General features: G+C 41.6%; 1 protein-coding gene across 10 annotated transcripts in view; it reads left to right on the forward strand.

The window, feature by feature from the left end:
• Window positions 1–18088, forward strand: part of UNC13B (unc-13 homolog B) — a 207168-nt gene that overhangs the window by 83974 nt on the left and 105106 nt on the right. For 3 of the 10 annotated variants that reach the window (XM_015653374.3, XM_015653376.3, XM_015653372.3), the window contains exon 1: window positions 15887–16762. The exons of 4 other annotated variants lie outside the window; for them this stretch is intronic. The gene's annotated coding sequence lies outside the window, so the exon portion shown is untranslated. Of the gene's footprint in view, window positions 1–15885; window positions 16763–18088 lie in introns of those variants that run through there. 3 more of the 10 variants (XM_015653370.3, XM_015653375.3, XM_019005289.2) reach the window with 2 other exon arrangements.

An 18088-nucleotide genomic window follows, 5' to 3' on the forward strand; every position in this document is an offset into this window, starting at 1 on the left:
CAGCTTGTTCATAGATGTTGTTTGAAAGTCAGTGATACAAAGACAGACTTTCAGATGAGGATTTTAAAGGTCCCTGTGGTGATAGTCTAAGCAGGTGATTCTCTTGGCAGCTAGAAAAGATCATGTCTCATTTCTCTGGTCACTGTGTTAGTTTCTTTCCATCTTCTGTCATTACCTAGGAGCTTTCAAGCTTTTCATCCTTGTTTGTTCCAGCACTTCAGAGAGGAGGCTATGTCCGTAGTGTTTGAAGAGGTGTCCCCAGCACATTTCTGTGTTCCTTTTTCTCCATTTGCCATAACATTTCATGAATACACATAGCGCTCCACCTCACAGATTTGAGGGACTGGAGTCCCATCACATAGATTACTGAAATGATTCTTGCAACCCTTAATTGTTAATGATCTGACTGAAATTTGAAAGAATAAAGAAAAAGTCCAAAAAAGAAAAAAGGCACCCAAGAAGTTTCCATACGTGATGTGATTATAAATCCCCTGAGCAATTCAGCCTCCTACCTGGGAGAAGATTAATATTCATGTGAATAATGTACATGCATCCTACATTCTGACCATGAGTCAGAGAAATGTAGTATTTTAATTAAGACTTGACAGTTACAAAATGGCACAGGAATTTGTAACTGTACATGTTAAAAAAGCTTTGTTGTAGCATGCACGTACGTTTTGTTCTTCACTTCTGCTGTTTTTCTTGTTCTCTTTCTCTGTGAAGAGGAAACTTAATTATGCCAGAATCAACTAGGGTTTTCAGCCCTGCAAGGAATGACTCAGTAATCCTCACCTTCACACTTAGAACTTCGACTACAAAGAGGGATTAATTGATAGCTCATCTGCTGCAGTCCCTCAGTGGGAGCTTCTTTCCCAGAAGAAGAACAAACACATAGCTATTGCATCTTCAATTTGAAGCCCTCAGTAACTGAAATAGCCTCCAGCTAGGGACACAGCTGTGTGACTTCTAAAATGATAGAAATTTGAATCTGACTTTTGTATAACAGAAGAATTGGCAGACCAGAGAAGAGCAAAAATTCAGCCAAATCATCAAATTACCTCTCATACCAACTCTTTCATGTACATTTAAGTACTGGAAGAGGGTATGTGATCTGGGGTTTTCTCCACTGATACTGAATTTGTTGAAGTCTGATGCATAATTTTCCTATTTTATGTCAGCATATTAAATACATGAGTTGACTTGTTTTTGTTTCTGAACCAAAGTAACTGGTGAAGTGTTTTCTCCTTTTTTTAATAGTGCGCTTTTATACCAATTACTTAGATTTAACTCTTGTCTTTCGCCATTGAATGTCAATAGTCTGTTCTTTTTGACTGATACATTATCAGCTCGTATACTGAGATGGCAGATGTAGTTCATGACAGTAGTTTTCTAGAATATCATGATCACCTGCAGTAGTGGAGAATAAGCGAGGTTTTCCTTTACTGTTACAGATACCCAGTCATATCCTTAGTCTGATTTTCTCATGCTCTATAACTTTACCTCTGATCAAGCATGTGCAAAAAGAGACTGTGAGGGTCTCAGGGTTTTAAAGCCCTGGTCCTGGATGGGTTCTGTGTTACTGATTTTGTAGTGTGAAGATCTCTTGATTTTGAGAAAGCAAACTCTTGGTGCAAAGCACCACCATTCCCTTCATAAGCAACAGTATGATGTCCTAAGGAGTCCTTGCTGGACTTAAACTCATGGTGAAGAGATAAGCAGGGTCTGGTGCCAAGTTTTGGTTGCAACTTCGATTGTAAGTTATCTGCCTGTCCCTGTGTGATGGAAAGCAACCCCCACATGCCAACCCAAGCCCTCTGATCAGTAAAACCAGGTACTGTGCACCAGCCCGTTTGTTTAGTGGAGAACAAACTGTTTTGAGCCAGTCAGGAAAAGGCTGGAAGCTGTCCCTTTCCACCTCTTATGGATTTTGCAGTCCATGCAATACTTTACTTTTGGCATTTTATTTCCCTTAAGCTTTGTTGCCTAGGTGTCTCTTTATCAGTCCCGTGAAGATGAGTAAGCTCTGCATTTTCAAAGCCTCCCACGCAGTGGCAAAGAAGCAAACTGAAGCATTGTGACTCTAACTGATAGTTACTAGAAACTTCTCTTCATGCAGAAAAAGTACATCTCTAGTTAAATATCTTCCTTCTTTTCTATCTAATGATCTGTGAAGGTTGTCTTAACCTCCACCAAAATACCAACATTCCTGATCAAGTATCCTAAGGATCAGTTTTGGTGGGGATCTGTGGAACATTCTTGTGGTCATGAATTTGCTGTTCCTACCCTCAGGTGGAGATCCTGCTGGTCAGGCATGATCTGGGGTTGCTGCCAGCGGTCCTGCAGACGGTCTGCTATGTGTTGGCTGTGGTAGTCAAATCTTTCTCCAAATGCAGCTTTTAGATCTCTTAGGAATTGCACGACAATAGTTACTTAGAAAGCATTGAAATACAAAAGCACTGGAGACTGTCTCCCCATACCATAATCTTGGTTCTCTCTGTTGCATCTGAGTTTGCAGGCTGGCAAGTCTTGTGTGACTCCCCAGAACCCTTTGTGCCTTTCCAGCGGAAGCTTTTAGTGTGGGGTGATTGCCTGGTGCTTGAACAACTTGTGTCTGTTGTTGCCTCTCTGTCAGGAATGGTTCAGCTGATGGGCTGTACTCAGACAAGGAGAAGGTTCTTTCTTCTCAAAGTGTCTTAAACAAAATACCTCCATATTCACATCTGTTTGGGATAAACCGCATTTTTATTTATCCTTTCTAAGATTCTCTAAGAACTACTATAATTTCTTAATGTGCTTTACAATGAATGTTGTGTTAAAGCAAAGTGATAATTATTTGTATGCACACACCAGAAAATAGTGTTGTGCCTTCATTAGCTGCTGTTGTGATTTTTGAGCAACTATTTGATAACCTTGCCTCCAGTGGAAAAGATCAGCAGCCTTTCCCCTTTCAGAGCAGTTAAAAGAAATTCTCTCTTGTGAAGCAATGTGCAATGTTTTCCATGATGACCACAGCAGCTGGGAGCCTGTTCAGTTGCTATCAGGACTTTCTGCAAGCTTCTCTGAACATATCAATATACTGACACTCCTCTGCTAAAATCCAGTTTTGGTGTTGATGATATGTATCCCCTGGTACGCTGGGCAATGGTCCCCTTCAGTTTTCTCCATATCTTCTTGTTGCTGATTAGGAAACACGCCAAACAAATTCAGGGGGTTTTGCTTCTCTAAACTTGTGTTGTAAACATTACATATCTGTAAGTCAGAATTGTTTTGAAGCCTTTAAATGGGAATCCAAGATTAGTTTGCTTTTCTTCCAAAGTTTATTCTATTTATTTCCTTAAAAAAGATGTTTGTGCAGCATCTGGGATACAATATGCAAACAATGGTGTGTTCCACAATCCTGTGCATCTCCTTCTTTGTGCCAGTACTGCACATTATGTTCAGGTAATCCAATTTGGCTGAACTCTGTGCTTTTCTAAGGTCATAATGGCTCTAGCTGTGAGTAGACTGTCATTATACCTATTAAATTTTTTAAGGTAGGTATGTCTAGAATAAGGAATTAATAGGACTCTTGTTCCAGATCTAAATACTGAGTGACTCTGAAATTTTAACCTGAGTTTGCCATGGTTTTGCCAAAAGTGCACTGACTGCTAAGATGTAGCTGTCCTTCAGGGAATGACTCTTCTCTGCACTCCCTCAACTGTTTGGACGTCTTAGACCAGAGAATTAGTCTCATTCAAATTTGTTATTACCCTGTACAGCAAATTTTGACTGGGACTAGTTGGTGTTTTCAGAAGGAAAAGGTATCTTAGTCATCTTTCTTCCTCTCCATGCAAGTGTACCTCTGCTGATAAGAGAGCAACATGTGGGTGGCAGCAGTGTACTGGTGATAGATAGACAGATGACCTTTGTCTTGAACAACTCCTAGATTCTAGGTAAGGCTGTGTATCCATGAGTTCTGCCTTTTTTTCTCTGGCAACGTTTCTCTTAGGCTGTCAGGTCACAGCAGTTTCTGTGGTGCTTATGTCCAGAAGTGAACTGAGTGTGTCAGGCTGAAGGAGCTATCTGTGTGCACATAGCTCATCCCTCTGAACTGGAGTAAACTACAGTTGGCTCTTTTCTCTTGTCTGATGCTGCCCAGCTTGCATTCACATTTGTACCAAGACTCTTCCAAAAACCTTTTTGACCAAGTGATTGCCTTTTCTCAGGACCTTCTGCAGTGGTGAAACTTCCAGTAAAAATGAAACCCAGATTTGTATGAGGTGTGGACCAAGTCCTCTAAATAGTATATTACTAAAGGCTGTAGAAGAACACCAGAAATTTTCTCACAGTTCAGTTCCCAGTTCAGGAGCTGGGACAACCATTGCCACCTTACACAAAACTCCCCTCTTTGCTCCTTTTGGGGATATAATAGCAAACGGAATTACAGCAGTGTGCTCTGGTATCTGATTTGGGATGGGGCACAGAAACCTGTGGTGTCCTGATCACCTCAGCAGGACTCTCATGCGTGGTGCTAATCAGGAAAAACTGTGAGAGTTGCATCTGACACTGGAGTAAGCCAGTTGCTTCTGCTCAAAATAGGGGTGCAATGGGAGAGGTGGGTGGGGGGACTCCTACCTGCCACATACGCAGCCCTTAAAAATAGCATTGACTGTTGGGAGAGCCAGACTTCACACTCTTTATTTTTAAGGATCTGTGTGGGAGGAGGGGATATTTCCCAGTTCTGTGTATTACTTGAAGCAATCTGTACAAGAAATGCTGCACCAGAGAGATAGCAGTGGGCTTCAGCTTACATAGCACAAGAGTTGAAGAAAAGATGAGCTAACCAGCACTGGCTGATAGCATCATAAATGAAACAATATTTATTCATGCAATGTTAGCAAATGCATTGAATAATATCATAACTTCATAGGAAAAGCCAGAAGGTCAGAAAAAAGGGGCTAGGACTTTACAATTTTTTAGTTTAGTATTGCTTTTCTTTCAGTTGTTTCTTGTTTTCCAAGCTGTATCATTACACAACGTGTTTAGATGTAGGGCAAGGTTGCCTGGCATGCTTCTGAGACAATTTTTGGAGTCATGTTTGGGTTGTGTAACAGAAGTCTTCCAGTACTGTGCATCCAGATTGAAGTAAGGTGATTGGTTTGTTACCACCCATTGTAAAAGTGGTATTCTTAAGTCAAAAAGCTGTTAATGTTGTATAATAAAATCCTGAGGACATCAGTACTCCAGTTCTGCATGGTGCTACATAGTATGTAAAATTGAATCATAGAATTGTAAGATGGCTTTCATTGGAAGGGACCTTAAAGATGATCTAATTCCAACCCCCCTGCCATGGCCAGGGACAGCTTCCACTAGACCAGGTTGTAAAGCCTTGTCCCACCTGACCTTGAACACTGCCAAAGATGGGGCATCCACAGCTTCTCTGGGCAACCTGTGCCAGTGCCTCACCATCCTCAGTAAAGAATTTCTTCCTAATATCTAATCTAAATCTACTCTCTTTCTGTTTGAAAACATTTTTCTTTTTCCTGTCAGTCTTGAATAGTCCTTCTCCATCTTCCTTGTAGGCTCCCTTCAGGTACTGGAAGACCACAGTCAGGTCACCCTGGAACTTTTTCCAGGCTGAACAATCCCAGCACTCTCAGCCTATGAGATCCCTATGATCCATCCCTCTGATCATCTTGGTGGCCTCCTCTGTGCTGGCTCCAGCAGGTCCCTGTCCTTCCTGTGCAGGGACCCCAGCTCTGGATGCTCCAGCTGGGTCTCAGCAGAGCAGAGCAGAGCAGAGGGGCAGAATCCCCTCCCTCCCCTGCTGCCCACGGGGCTCTGGATGCAGCCCAGGACACATTTGGCTCTCTGGGCTGTGAGTGCCATGGCTGGGGCATGTCCAGCCTCTCACCCACAGCACCCCCAGGTCCTTCTGGGCAGGGCTGCTCTGGGTCTGTTCATGCCCAGCCTGTGCTGATACCGGGGGCTGCTCTCACCCAGGTGCAGCACCAGCACTTGGCCTTGTTCAACCTCATGATGTTCCCATGGGCTGCTCCTCGAGCTTGCTCTGGATGGCATCCCATTGTTCTGGTGTGTCAGCTGGAAATGGAGTAGCATTTTTACTTTCTGCATAGAATTCAAGCAGGTGTGATAATAGCAAATGAATGCTGCCTATTAGGATGTTGTTCTCACTGAGTTAACTCGTACTGAGTTAACAATGACTTTCTTTGCATCCAGATTAATTTCTTGGTATTCAAGTGGGATTTTTAAGCCATATGATAGACCCACACATGCTGTCCATTGTCTGCTCATATGTAGAGTCTGGGCAGTTTTGTGACATTGTGGAGGACCAATCAGATGAGACAGATTTGAGTCAAACTGTGGGTTTGTTACTACTGCTTTGATGGGTAATGGCTGACACTTTCAGAAGGGCTTTTCAGTGGATTCCCATTGGTTTAATTTGAAATCTGGAGGTGGTAAAGGTGAGACCAGTTCTTCTCCTTGGCTTTTGGATCCGTAAGAAAAGGCCTGCAGCCTTTCCTGGCAGTCTGTGAGCTGGGTTTGTAACACACCTCCTCTGCTGAAAGGCACTTGAGAACATTAGTGTATCAATATCTGTTCTGCAGGAGAAATTTCCTGAGGTTGTTGACAGCTCTATCCTTTGTGTGCTGTAAAACTAAAGATACTTAGGCATAAAGCTGGGGTGACATCCCAAATGTAGCTTGAGATTCTCATCTGTTACTCAAGTGTGCAGGTACCAGATGCTGGAAGGGCTAAGGCAAATCTGAGTGCCAGTTTACTGAGGTGCTCTAGGCAGGGAGTCTCTTGCTGACTGTGTGGTTTTTGCCTTTGGATTTGCAGAATGATGTGATACCAGGTGAGCAGTGGTGCTGCCCCTCTGGACTGTGGGAGTACGTGCTCAGAACAGGGGTATGTGTTTATGCATAGGATCAGTAAGAGAAGGAAGAGCTGTTCTGCGTAACTATAAACTCCTTTAGTCTGCCCTCTCTAGTAGGGCTGTAGAAATAGTCAAGAAAGCCTTACTGCCTGGTAAATGGGAAATTAGTAAAATTAATTGTGTTCTGCTCCATGGCACACTGTGGCAAACCACATAGGCAATAGGTGTCTTCTGTCTGTGTTTCTATAATATTTCTGTTATGACATGTAGGAAACCAGAAAATGCTTTGAAGAAAGTGGGGACTACTGCCAACATCAGAGAATACAAGTTGGAGAGGGGACATCGAGGCAGCCCAGGGAGGGAAGGTGCTGAGGTTGTGTGAGATGAGACCAAACAAGTATGGCTGAGCTTAGTAGACTGGAAACTGAGACCAGATGTTGCTGCCATGTACTAATAAAGCATGTGAGTAAATATTGGCAAGTTTACAGCTATTTAAGTGAAAGGTTAATGTTAGCACAAGAACAGAAGGGCATAGGAACCGTATCCAGGCTAGAAATCAGAAGGTGATTTTTCTAATTCTTAGTGAACAGGTTTCAAATTGGTTTCTTTGCCCTTTCTAATTAATTTTAAAACAGGTCTTTTTATGAATGCTATTATATGACAGTTGCCTGTGGGAGCAAAGAATAGGGACTTCATCATCCAGACAGCCTCTAAGTAGGCTGTCAGAAATGTCGATGGAAGCACAGCCTCCATCACTGTTCCTCATAGCATTGCCTCCCTGTGTTCACTGTGCCCACCTCCCTGCCTTTGCTGTCAAGCTACCACATTGCAGGACCCCCTGTGGGTTTCCAAACACAAACAGAGGTGTGTAGGAGAGGGTTTTGCTACTTAGAAGCTCTCACTTAAGTGAAATTGTGAAAATCATGTTGCAGCCCTTTCTTGGGTGGTGGCTTTTCCATACAGTTGCACAGCAGATATTAAGGATGCTAGGCTGTGTGAGGGGTTTCGTGAAGAATGGGTGTTCTTAGTGACTCATTCCTGGTAATGAACCTGTCATAGATACAGTTTTGTTTTCTGATGAATGTTCAAGTGGTAGTAGTTCAGAAAATATGGTATAGTTTGTAAACAGGTTTGTTCTTAAATTAAATTTTTAGAAATTCCCCATGGGACTTCAATTTCTTATTTAGGCAGTAAATTGCAATTGAACTCATAGTCATTAAGAGTTTTTTAAAAGCTAGCACTTGAAAATTATTTTATAGGAGACCTTGAAAAGCAGTAGAGACAAAATCAGAGACATGCACTAAAAACGATATAATAGAGCTGTCCATCTAGGAGCTAATTTAGATAAATCAGTTCAAGGCTCAATTAATTTAGTCTCTCTTTGGTTAATACTTTAGATTGTTGCGTACAAGAATATTTGAAATACAAATAGAAATTGCTTTATGTGAAAGATCAGTTTATTTTAACCATGTCTCCATCTGGGTTTTATTTTTGTTAATGAGTCAATATTCACCTTGTATTTTAAGATAGCAAACACATTTTTGAGAAACTGTTATTGAGAAACTGAGAGTGCTAAATTTTAGTGCAATTTATTTATATTTTTCTATTTTTATTCAGTGTATTATGTTAGTGCAGCAGATTGAAATGCAAGCAAGTTTTTTTGTGGTATCTCATGTAACAGTTACTTGAGGGATCCAGTTTTGTCTACACAAATACCTATAGATTGGCTGGTGTATTCACTCTGAATTTCATTATGCCTAATTTAAGGAACTCAATTTAAAGCAAGTGCAACTCTCCTTCATATTTTGTGACATGGATACATGTTACTTGTCCAAATTATATCACTCTATTTTTAGCTCGCAGTAGTAATAGCTTGTTAATGTACAACTGTTTACAGCTGCCAGAATTATCCCTTTTTAATCTTGCCTTTACACCGATTTCTCTGGGAGGGTGGAATGTTTTCTGTGACCTAGGAGCCCTGAGTAGTGGCAGCAGCTATTGGAATGACCCCACCATCCCTGCTCAGTGTTTTGAGTGTGTTTTGATCCAGCTGTGCTTATTCCTCCCATTACAGACTTTTCCAGAGGGGCTAATTGGCCTCTCAGTGACTTGACTCAGGTTAGCTGTGTTATCAAAGCCTGGTTTCTAGTGCAGTTTTCATTGTCTTGCAGAGGCTTTCTTCATCCAGGCATTTTTATTTTTTTACGTTAAATTTCTTCCTCTGCCCCTCCCAGTTAGCAGAGCAGGCTAACTGGATTTCCCGAGTCCCTTAATTCAGGCCCAATGTGAGCCTGTCAAGTGACTTTACTGGAAGTGTGAAAAGTGTGTCTGAGTTTATTAATATGGGGGTGGTTGCTGGAGTTGGCTTTGTCAGGCCTCTTATGTGGCAGTTCTTTTTTTCTTGTTCAGTGTCTATGTTAATGGTGTCCTCAGAGAATGGCAGAGGCTTGTATGGGGCTCATCACAAGTATTTGTGGGCCATTTGGGTTCACCAATCAAGTGCTGCTTTTTGCAGGGAGTATAAATACACAAGATTATTCCCACCAAGAGAAAAGCATATTAATTAAGCCAGGAGACCTAAAGGTGAAGGTAGGGTAGTAAAAAATGTTTTCTCCCTACTTTTTGAAAGCTGGGCATATGTAGCAATGAGAAGGAAAGTGCTGGTAGATGACACAACCTATTAGCAGAGGTAGCTGGGCGTTGCTTTGTAGGATTTTTAGTTGTTATTCCCCTGCCATGTTATTACACTACGCTGGACAAGCCACTGTGGCTTTTAAAAGAGTTTTTCCATTTCCTTGCTCTCAAATCCATGAATTGATTTCTGGTTATTTGAGTTTAGATTCTGGAAATGAGTTATCAGAGCAGTAAGTGAAGTAGCTGGAAAACCAGACTTTTTAGTGCTTGATACACTCCCAGCTTAATTACTTTGAGAAATGTGGGGTTTGTTGTTCTGAGATGAGTGTTCAGAGAAAAAGCTCTTGACCTGATACTGCCCTTGCTCTTCAGTTGTAATGGGGACTTTTTAACTTCACAGGTGTGCTGTCAAAACACCAATTAAGCTTGAATTACTTTAGTAATATGGTGAGGAGTGCCCCTTAGCTCACTGCATGTAATGGTGATGTAACTGCATGTAATGATAGGGCCTGCTTGTAACAGAATGAGTAAAGCATGCCATCATGCTTTGAGTAACATCAAGGAAACAATATTAAGTAGTTTCTTGTTCAGTGAGCAGAAGGACACACTCTTCTAGCTGAGAAAGGGGTTTACCTTTAACCAGAGAAAGAATTGTGGAAATTCATATAGAATGCTACCTTGTGGGATCTAGGCACTTACTTCAGCCAAATCCCATTGTATTGGACTGATCTTGCAGAATGCATGGACAGTTCTGTGAGAGACAGTTTTCATGTTCTCACTGTCAAGCTAAGGTAGGAAAAACTCTCTCTGCAGTGTTTGAGCTAAACTGTTGTGGTGTGGGAAGCAGGGTTGTCCTGCAGACCGTCTATGGGGAGTAATGTACCCTCACACCTCTTAGCCAGCTATATGTATTACCATGTAATTTCCTTCCTGAGGTAGGCTCTGAAGGATAAAGAACAATCAAACTGAGATGTGAAGAGATTAACTAGACCATCTATCTTCAAAAGCACGCCTTAAAAATGTGTGTGCGCTCGTTAAAACCTTCTGGGACAGAGATTTTTTAGCTTCCCTTGATAATCTATGCTTACTCCTGATTAAAAGCTGTGTCTAACCTAGCTTTCCACTGCTGCAAGTTAAGTCTGTTACTTCTTTGTCTGTATTTACAGTAGAAATGCTGAATGGTTTACTTCCCTTGCCTCAGCCAGTTCAGGTTGTTATGTCTACTTGAGGTCTACATTTCATATCGTCTGCAACCTTTCCTTACCAGGTTTCTTGATCAAAAAAGCAATTACAGCTCCAACTGAGAGTATAATTACAGGATTTTCTACCCACAGCACATGTCTGTGCCCAGATGCCTTTGCATTTTAGGGATGCTGATTATTTAATTAGATGTGCAATTAACGCATTGATTGTAATTTTCCAATTTTGTAGGATATCAAGTCCTTACATTTTTGATGCTGTTAGGAGGGAGAGACATGTAGTTTAAAGGAGGAGGCAGCAGAGGGAGAGTTTTCTCTGCTGTAAATGCTTCCTTGCTGCCTGTTGACTTAAGGTACTTAAGCTGACTCCAGACTAAAAACCAGCATAATAATTGGTGATAACTGTTTCCAGAATGGGGGCATCCAGCTGGTTAAAATTGTTGAGTCATCTGAGTTGCAGAGGGCATTATTTTTTCAAGAGCCCATCTTCTAACGGTACTTCATAATTAAAAGTAGAGAATGACCATTCAGCTAGAGAGTGGCTTCTGTGCTTTCAGAGCAGCCAAAACCCAGGACAAGAGCTTTGCAGTTATCCTGATGTTTTCAGCAGTACATTAAAGAAGGTTTTCTGTCTGTCGTTGCTGGGGCACAAGGAGACAACATGCTTCCCACAGCCTGTCACCTGAAACAGCTCTGCTTTTAAAGTCTCATCACCCTGATTTTGAAGGCTGGTGTGGGCTGTGATGAGTGGGACTGGCATTGTCTCGGCAGCAGCTTCTGAAGGGAGCGTGGTGTCTGGGAGCCAAGGCTTGTTTGTGCCCCAGCATGATTGGAGCCTACTGAATGAGGAATAAAATAGCTTTTTCTGTGAAGTATGCAGAGCTGATAGTGTTTGGTTTTTTTCTATCCCAAAATCAAAAGGGCAAACATCCTCATCAAGAAAAGAAATTAGCACCTGCATTTAAAGACTGCCTCACATCTCTGAAGAAAGACATTGCCATTTTGAGTAACAAAAATGGCTAAAAACAAATTAAATAGAGAATAACAATAGGAGAGTTTCTAACTTTATTACCAATATACCCTTAATGACTTTGCACCTTAAGACTTCCCATGTGAGACTCAGATCTGTTCAGCCTCTGGAGGAGTTTTCTGACTGATGTGGAAGCGACAGCCTCAAAGGGAGAGATGGGCGAATGCATTGCAGGCAACTCAAAGGTCTCTGATTACTCCCTGCCTAATCAAGATTGGCCTAAACTGTCGAGACGTAAAGTTTGTGGCTCTTAATTATTATTGCAGTGGTGATTCATTTTTTTCATTAACCTGACAAAAATCCTTCTTTTTGAATCTTACTACATTCTTGGCCATGGAAATACTCTTCATTCTCAGATATTCTCCAAAAGTCTTTCCTTCTGTTTGTTCAGATATGTTGATATCTCAGGGTTCAGCAGATGATATTAACATATAGAGTGTTAACATCTTTCCTATAGAGATGAGTCAGCCAGTGGTTTGGTCTTAGCCATTCACAACAAATGAACTGACGTTGCCTGTCTTTGTAACATAAAAAGTCCTAATACCTCCAATCTGTAGCATTTTTTTCAATGAACTAGTGCCATTGTCATTATCTTTCTATAAAGAAAATAATTCAACTTGTATGAGAGGAAAGAAAATAACTTTTTAGAGGGTGAGAACTTTGGAAACTTTGGGGAAGTTTGGGTAAGTAGATAATTCCTGCTCTTTCAATGTAATTTCAGGCCATTATCAGTTTTCATGGTGCTCAAGGTGCTGTGAGAGGTACCTGTGCCTTTCTTCACTTGCAGATTTGTATGTTGCCCTTGGCTTAGCCTTTCCTAGATGGAAAAGAAAGCCATTAGTGGTTTGAATGGCGCTTTAAGTTTGTTCTTTCGTCTGACAGCAACATCTTAAGTATATGTTTCATAAATGTGTTCTGGAGCTACTGTAATTACAGCAGCATCATTGAAAGGGCAGTTTAAAATACCTGAGAATATACAGTCTCATCTCTTCCAGGCTCTGTCTCAGCAACACTGCTTGGCTTGTGTGATGCACAGCTCCTCAGAGCTGGTATTCATTGAGGACAGCTGCCAAATAGCAGGAGGTCACTGCTTTTTCATTAACACTTCATCTTTAGACTGCTGATTGATTTAATCTTCTTGTGGCTTTGAAGAAGATAAATAAAAAGCTTATTTCCACTGCTGAATAAGGGGACAAACTTTACACTGTGTATTTGAGCTTGTGAGGTCTAGTGCAGCACTGAACTCAAGCTGCCTTACTGAGAACTCTGTCTTAAGGGAGATGCAACAGGCAGTGTCACCTGGGAGAGATGGTTCTTGTATTTTTACCAGTGAAATAAAAAACTTGTTTTAGAGAGCTCTTGGCTCAGAGATGTCTGAGGCCATTTGCGAGATGAATTAAACCCGAGAATGAGTTGGGCATTTTTCCCTGCTGTTCTAGACAAGTATTTCTCTATTGAGTTTTGTCTCTTGACTTACCCCTACCTTGTTTCTTTGTTTCATCTCTCTGTGTAACATTTTTTTCCTCTAATATCCTCTAATTTCCATAGCCATTCATTTTTCTACCTGCCCCAGACCAAGAAGAAATGTTCTTGCTTGTCTTCCTGCAGGGAGAAGGGATGTAAGGGATGAGAGGGAGGGGTAGGACCTGTGCTCAAAGAGTGCTCATTTTCCTTTGGTTAATCCACTCGTGCTCATGAAGGAATTGCTTACTTTTTACAATTTTATCAGCAATTCAGTACTTTACAGGAAGTTGGAATGAAATAGATAATGAGGATTAAAAAAGAAGAAAGGGTAACGTATACCTCGCAGACATCAAAGCATTTGGCCTATATAGCTGAGCTAGGTTTTATCAGTTCTAATAATTCCCTGCTGGCTCAACCTAAAATTGAAATCTGTTGGTGAATTAAAAAATTGCAGTAAGAAGTATTTAAATTTTTAAGTGGAAGTTTATTTCTCTAGTAGAAAGCAAATAACTCAGTGCTCTGAGCCTTAAGGTAAAGCATACACTTTCTCATAGACTTCTTTATATGCAAGTCATGCCTATTTTACGCATGAAATTATCTTCATTATTTCAGAAAAAAAATCTTTACAAAACAGAGTCTGTCTCAATATCCTGTGCATTAGGCAAGGGGTTCTCCTAAGTATTTGAAAGTGCCATCTTCCTTTCTTCCGAGGGCACCTGTTTTTTTTATCTTTTTTAGCCACATTGTGAGCTGTGGTAAGGGCAGTGACATTTCCCAGCACTTCCTTGCTCATGACCTCCTTTAGTTATGTCCCCTGGCTCTGTCTAATGAGACTTGCTCACTTTTTCCACGTTTTTCTCTCCTGTTCCTTTAAGACAGCCGTGGGAATAATGGGATTTTATGTGGCAGTGTTTGGAAATTTGGATGGGCTCTTTGCATCTCAGGAGCTGTGGCTGGAGCATTGTGTTTGACTCCAGTACATTTTTGACTTTGTTGTGTTACTGTCTGGTACTGATGTCTGTGGGGATGGGCAAAAGACCAAGGAAGAAAAATAGGAGGGACAGAGGCAGTGGTGGAAAGATGACTTGGCTTCACTTGTAGTAGGATCTTTGGAAAGAGTAAGGCATTTAAAAGTCTGTGATGCTGTCTAATGGATACTTCAGGTGCTGTAGAGTGTTAATGTAAATAAAAAGGTGTCTGATGGATACCTACTATTTTGTTTTTAAACTATGGCTATGTAAGAGACCTCTCTCAAGATCTTTCTCATCTTACTCATAGGCAGAGCTTTGAAGATTCTAAGTGCTGTTTATATTCTGGATTGCATTTTATTTATACGACTGGGCAGTCTTCATCCTTATGTGGAGGAATTTGATGCAGAGCTTTGACTCTGAGCTCAAGGGCTATAATTGCTGTGTTTAGTAGAATCATTCCTATTGCAGTTGGACTCAGTGCTCTCAGTTGGGCAGCAACTCTGCTTTCCTGGCAGAATGCAAACATATAATGAGATACTCAGGGTCAGAATCTTAAAATCCTTTAAAGCTAAATCACTTCTCAAAATCTGACATATACTCCCTGCCCTTCCGCAAGGGAAAGATCAAAATGAGAGGGTGTTCAGGGGGATGGAGGGTATGACTGACCACGAGGAACATCAGCCTTACAGAGGATCTGAAAAGTGGTTGGTGGCATGATTTCTGTGTCTGGCTGAAAGGGGCAGCTCCGTGGCTGCACATAGAAAGAACAGGGATACAGGGTCACCGGTGGTGCTGCTGAAACAAAGGATAGAGAACTGTGACATTAGTCTATATGTGAAACTTGTTACCTAAAACAAACAAATGAACCAGGACAGTTACCAGTTGGCACTACAGCAAGGCACTGGGATGGAGCTGTGGGAGCAGAGGGTTAAAGGTGCCAGGAAAATATCCACTGTGGTGAGGACGGGGAGCACAATGATGCTTGTAGAAGCAGTGGTGAATCAAAGTTGACATTGGTGTAGGTAAGATATTGAAGGGGAAGTATCGTTCACAGCAAGGCTGGCTCACGAGGAGGTAGGAGGTATTTGAACAGATGGGAGGATAGTGGCATTTCCACAGCTATGTCATATAGGCCTCTTCAAAATCCCACCCCACACTGTGAAAAGACACTGTTTTGAAAGATGCAGTGAGTTGTTCTTGAGCAACACCAGCACTCACACAGTGCCTTTAGTGCTAGAGGCAGAGAAACAGTATTTGGGAAGGAGGTGGGTGTTTGTGTTGGGTGCACGAAGAGCGGGGACAGGATAAAGGGAACATTTGTGGGAAGGAGAATGTGAACATGGATCAACTGGCCAGGGAGGTTTTCTTAGTGGCAGTTTGTTGGATGTCTCTGGAGCAGGCTGTGGGGCAGATAAATGGTGCCTTTAATTCAGGCACTTCTTACAGGATGAGTGCCTACTGCTGCTCATTCCCAGGAGAGAAGTGTCAGTACAACGTGAGTGGATCTGATTCTGTGCACAACATTTCTGCAGTCATTCTTTTATGTAACAATGTGACTTTTATTTTTGGGAAATGAGAGATCAACGGGTGTTCAATCCCCCACACTTGTAGCAGAGCTGGTACTAGTCTTCCTTGGAAACTGGATTCATTTCAGCAAGGGCATAGCTGAATCTTGTGGGTTAGTTGGGGGGTGAACAGGAGAGATAAAAATAAACCTCCATCTCAGAGCCGGGCAAAATATCTTCTTGGAGCCGGTTAATTATATTGAGTCCTGGGCTTTTTCCCCCAGCCCCCCTTCTCCACAGTCCCGCAGGATGCCAGAGCGTTTTTCCAGCAGAGATCCGCTCGCTGCGCTGCACTGCCTGCTCTCGTAATGCCAAAGGAGTGCGTTTTGTCTTTAGTCAGATTGGCTCCATCAGTTCGTATTTCCTTCTGAATGGATAATAAAGTGGAGAATCATTTTGAGGCGAGGAGTGAAGCGGGGAGGCTGCGTGTGTGAGGAGCTAGGCAGTAGGCAGCTGACGAGGAGGAGTAAAGTAGCTGCACAGCTTTCTCTCTGCCTCTGAAGTACAATATTTTCTGTTGAGTCACATCTGAAGAAAAGGATGAAGTTTTAACTGTACTTGGTACAGCCTGAGAAAGGGAAAAGATGCACTGTGGTGGGGAACTAAAGAATTTTTGTTGAGGGATGCTCCTGGAAACCAAAAGGATTTCTGCATTTTTAGCTTTTGCAATCATTAGCTTCTGCTGTTTTTTGCTTTTTGGATTTTTAGTAGCTGTTTGTATTTTTTATTCCCTTCAACATGCCTTCAACTTTACGTGATTTCTCATCCTAGTGCTGCTGTGGAACGGGAAACTCTCGGTGCCTTTAATGTTGCTTTCCCTAATACCTCAGATGGGACACCAAGAATATGTTGATAATCTCCATAGTGAAAGTTCATTATCCGGTGAACCTTTAACAACATTAGGAATCCTTCAGGACTTGTATTTTCTATGAGAACAAGCTATTGTATTCTGTAGTTTTCTATTAATTCTATAGATTTCCTTTACATTTTAGCCTTTTGTTTTATTTTGAAGCAGCAAGGTAAGTGAATGATTGGAACAAATGAAGTGCCTGGGTATAAACTGCAAGTAGGCAGCAATCAAGGAGAATTGCTCTTTATTTTTAGAGTGGGCTCTCTGTGTGCGTGTGTGTGTGTTTACTTTAGCAATACAATAGCTCCATTGGAAGCTGACTGGATTTAAAAATGTCCTTTGTAAAAACAATTTACACTTAGTATGTTCATTTTGTAGGCTCTAGTTTTTGTTTTCACCCATTAGACACTAATTGTAGATTTCTTATGACTGGTATAATTGAGGTTGTGTCTGTTTACTTTTCATACTTCTCTGTTAGGAGGGTTTGTATCTCAGCTGGAATTTGACATCAAAATCGCTAAGGGAAGAAGAGTTAAAGGGAAGGGAGCTTGGGGATAATTTAAATTTGATCGCTTGAGAAACAAATAAGTTGAAGTAATTAAATTACTAGTTTGATTCTTCCTTAAATGTCATTTAAGAAAGGAGCTTCTTTTGAACACAGAATATTTGTCATTGGCCTGATTTCTTGTGCTGAGAAGCTTGTGAGTTGATGAGATGAAATGACTGGCATGCAGGAGCGATGAGGATGCTGTACAAGCTCGTGAATCAGAGCAGATGGTGTGACTGTTTTCAGATATCTTTTTAGTTTTCACTCCATTTATATGGGCAGGTTTCTTTTGCTAATGGAGCAAGCCTTTCAGGGATAAACCTAAAGACTTAATACAGAATGCTAAGGTCCTCAGACCCCGAGATGAAAAGGAGAGAGCTTATAGAAGTAAAGCTGCAATTTTAGCCCAGGAGGATTTTAGTTGCCACGTGCTACGTTTTAATATCATGAGCTGTAAAACCCTAATTATTCCATTTGCTGCATACGGTGCCTGGCTGATCATTGCCAAATGTCTGTCCTAAGGGAGTTCAGAACAGGTCAGAATCAGTGAGTAAGATTTTGTAGAACTAGTCTGTACTAGGGCTGTGCTCTCTCTGCCCTGACAACAGAAGTTGGGTCTCCTAATTCATCACCCTGTACTGGTGAGTGCTGCCTGTCCCTCCCCTGCCTGAATGTACCTGTGAGCTGAGGCACTGTCACCTGGAAGATCAGCTCCAAACATCCTCTCTGAGTCATCAGAGTTTAGAGAAAATCCTTACTGATGAGTGGTTCATGGTGGTTCTTGTAAGAAATGCAGGACTTGGAGAGTTCACACTATTGGTCCAGCAGTAGTTCAGCACTGGGTCTTAAGTTGGATTGCAAGTAGAAGAGAAACACAGCATGTTCTTGTTTCTGTTAGTCTAGGCAGCACTCTTAGCATCATTTGGCATTTTCATAACAGTGCATGGA

The sequence above is a fragment of the Parus major genome, chromosome Z (genome assembly GCF_001522545.3).
Source record: "Parus major isolate Abel chromosome Z, Parus_major1.1, whole genome shotgun sequence".
NCBI classification, from domain to species: domain Eukaryota; kingdom Metazoa; phylum Chordata; class Aves; order Passeriformes; family Paridae; genus Parus; species Parus major.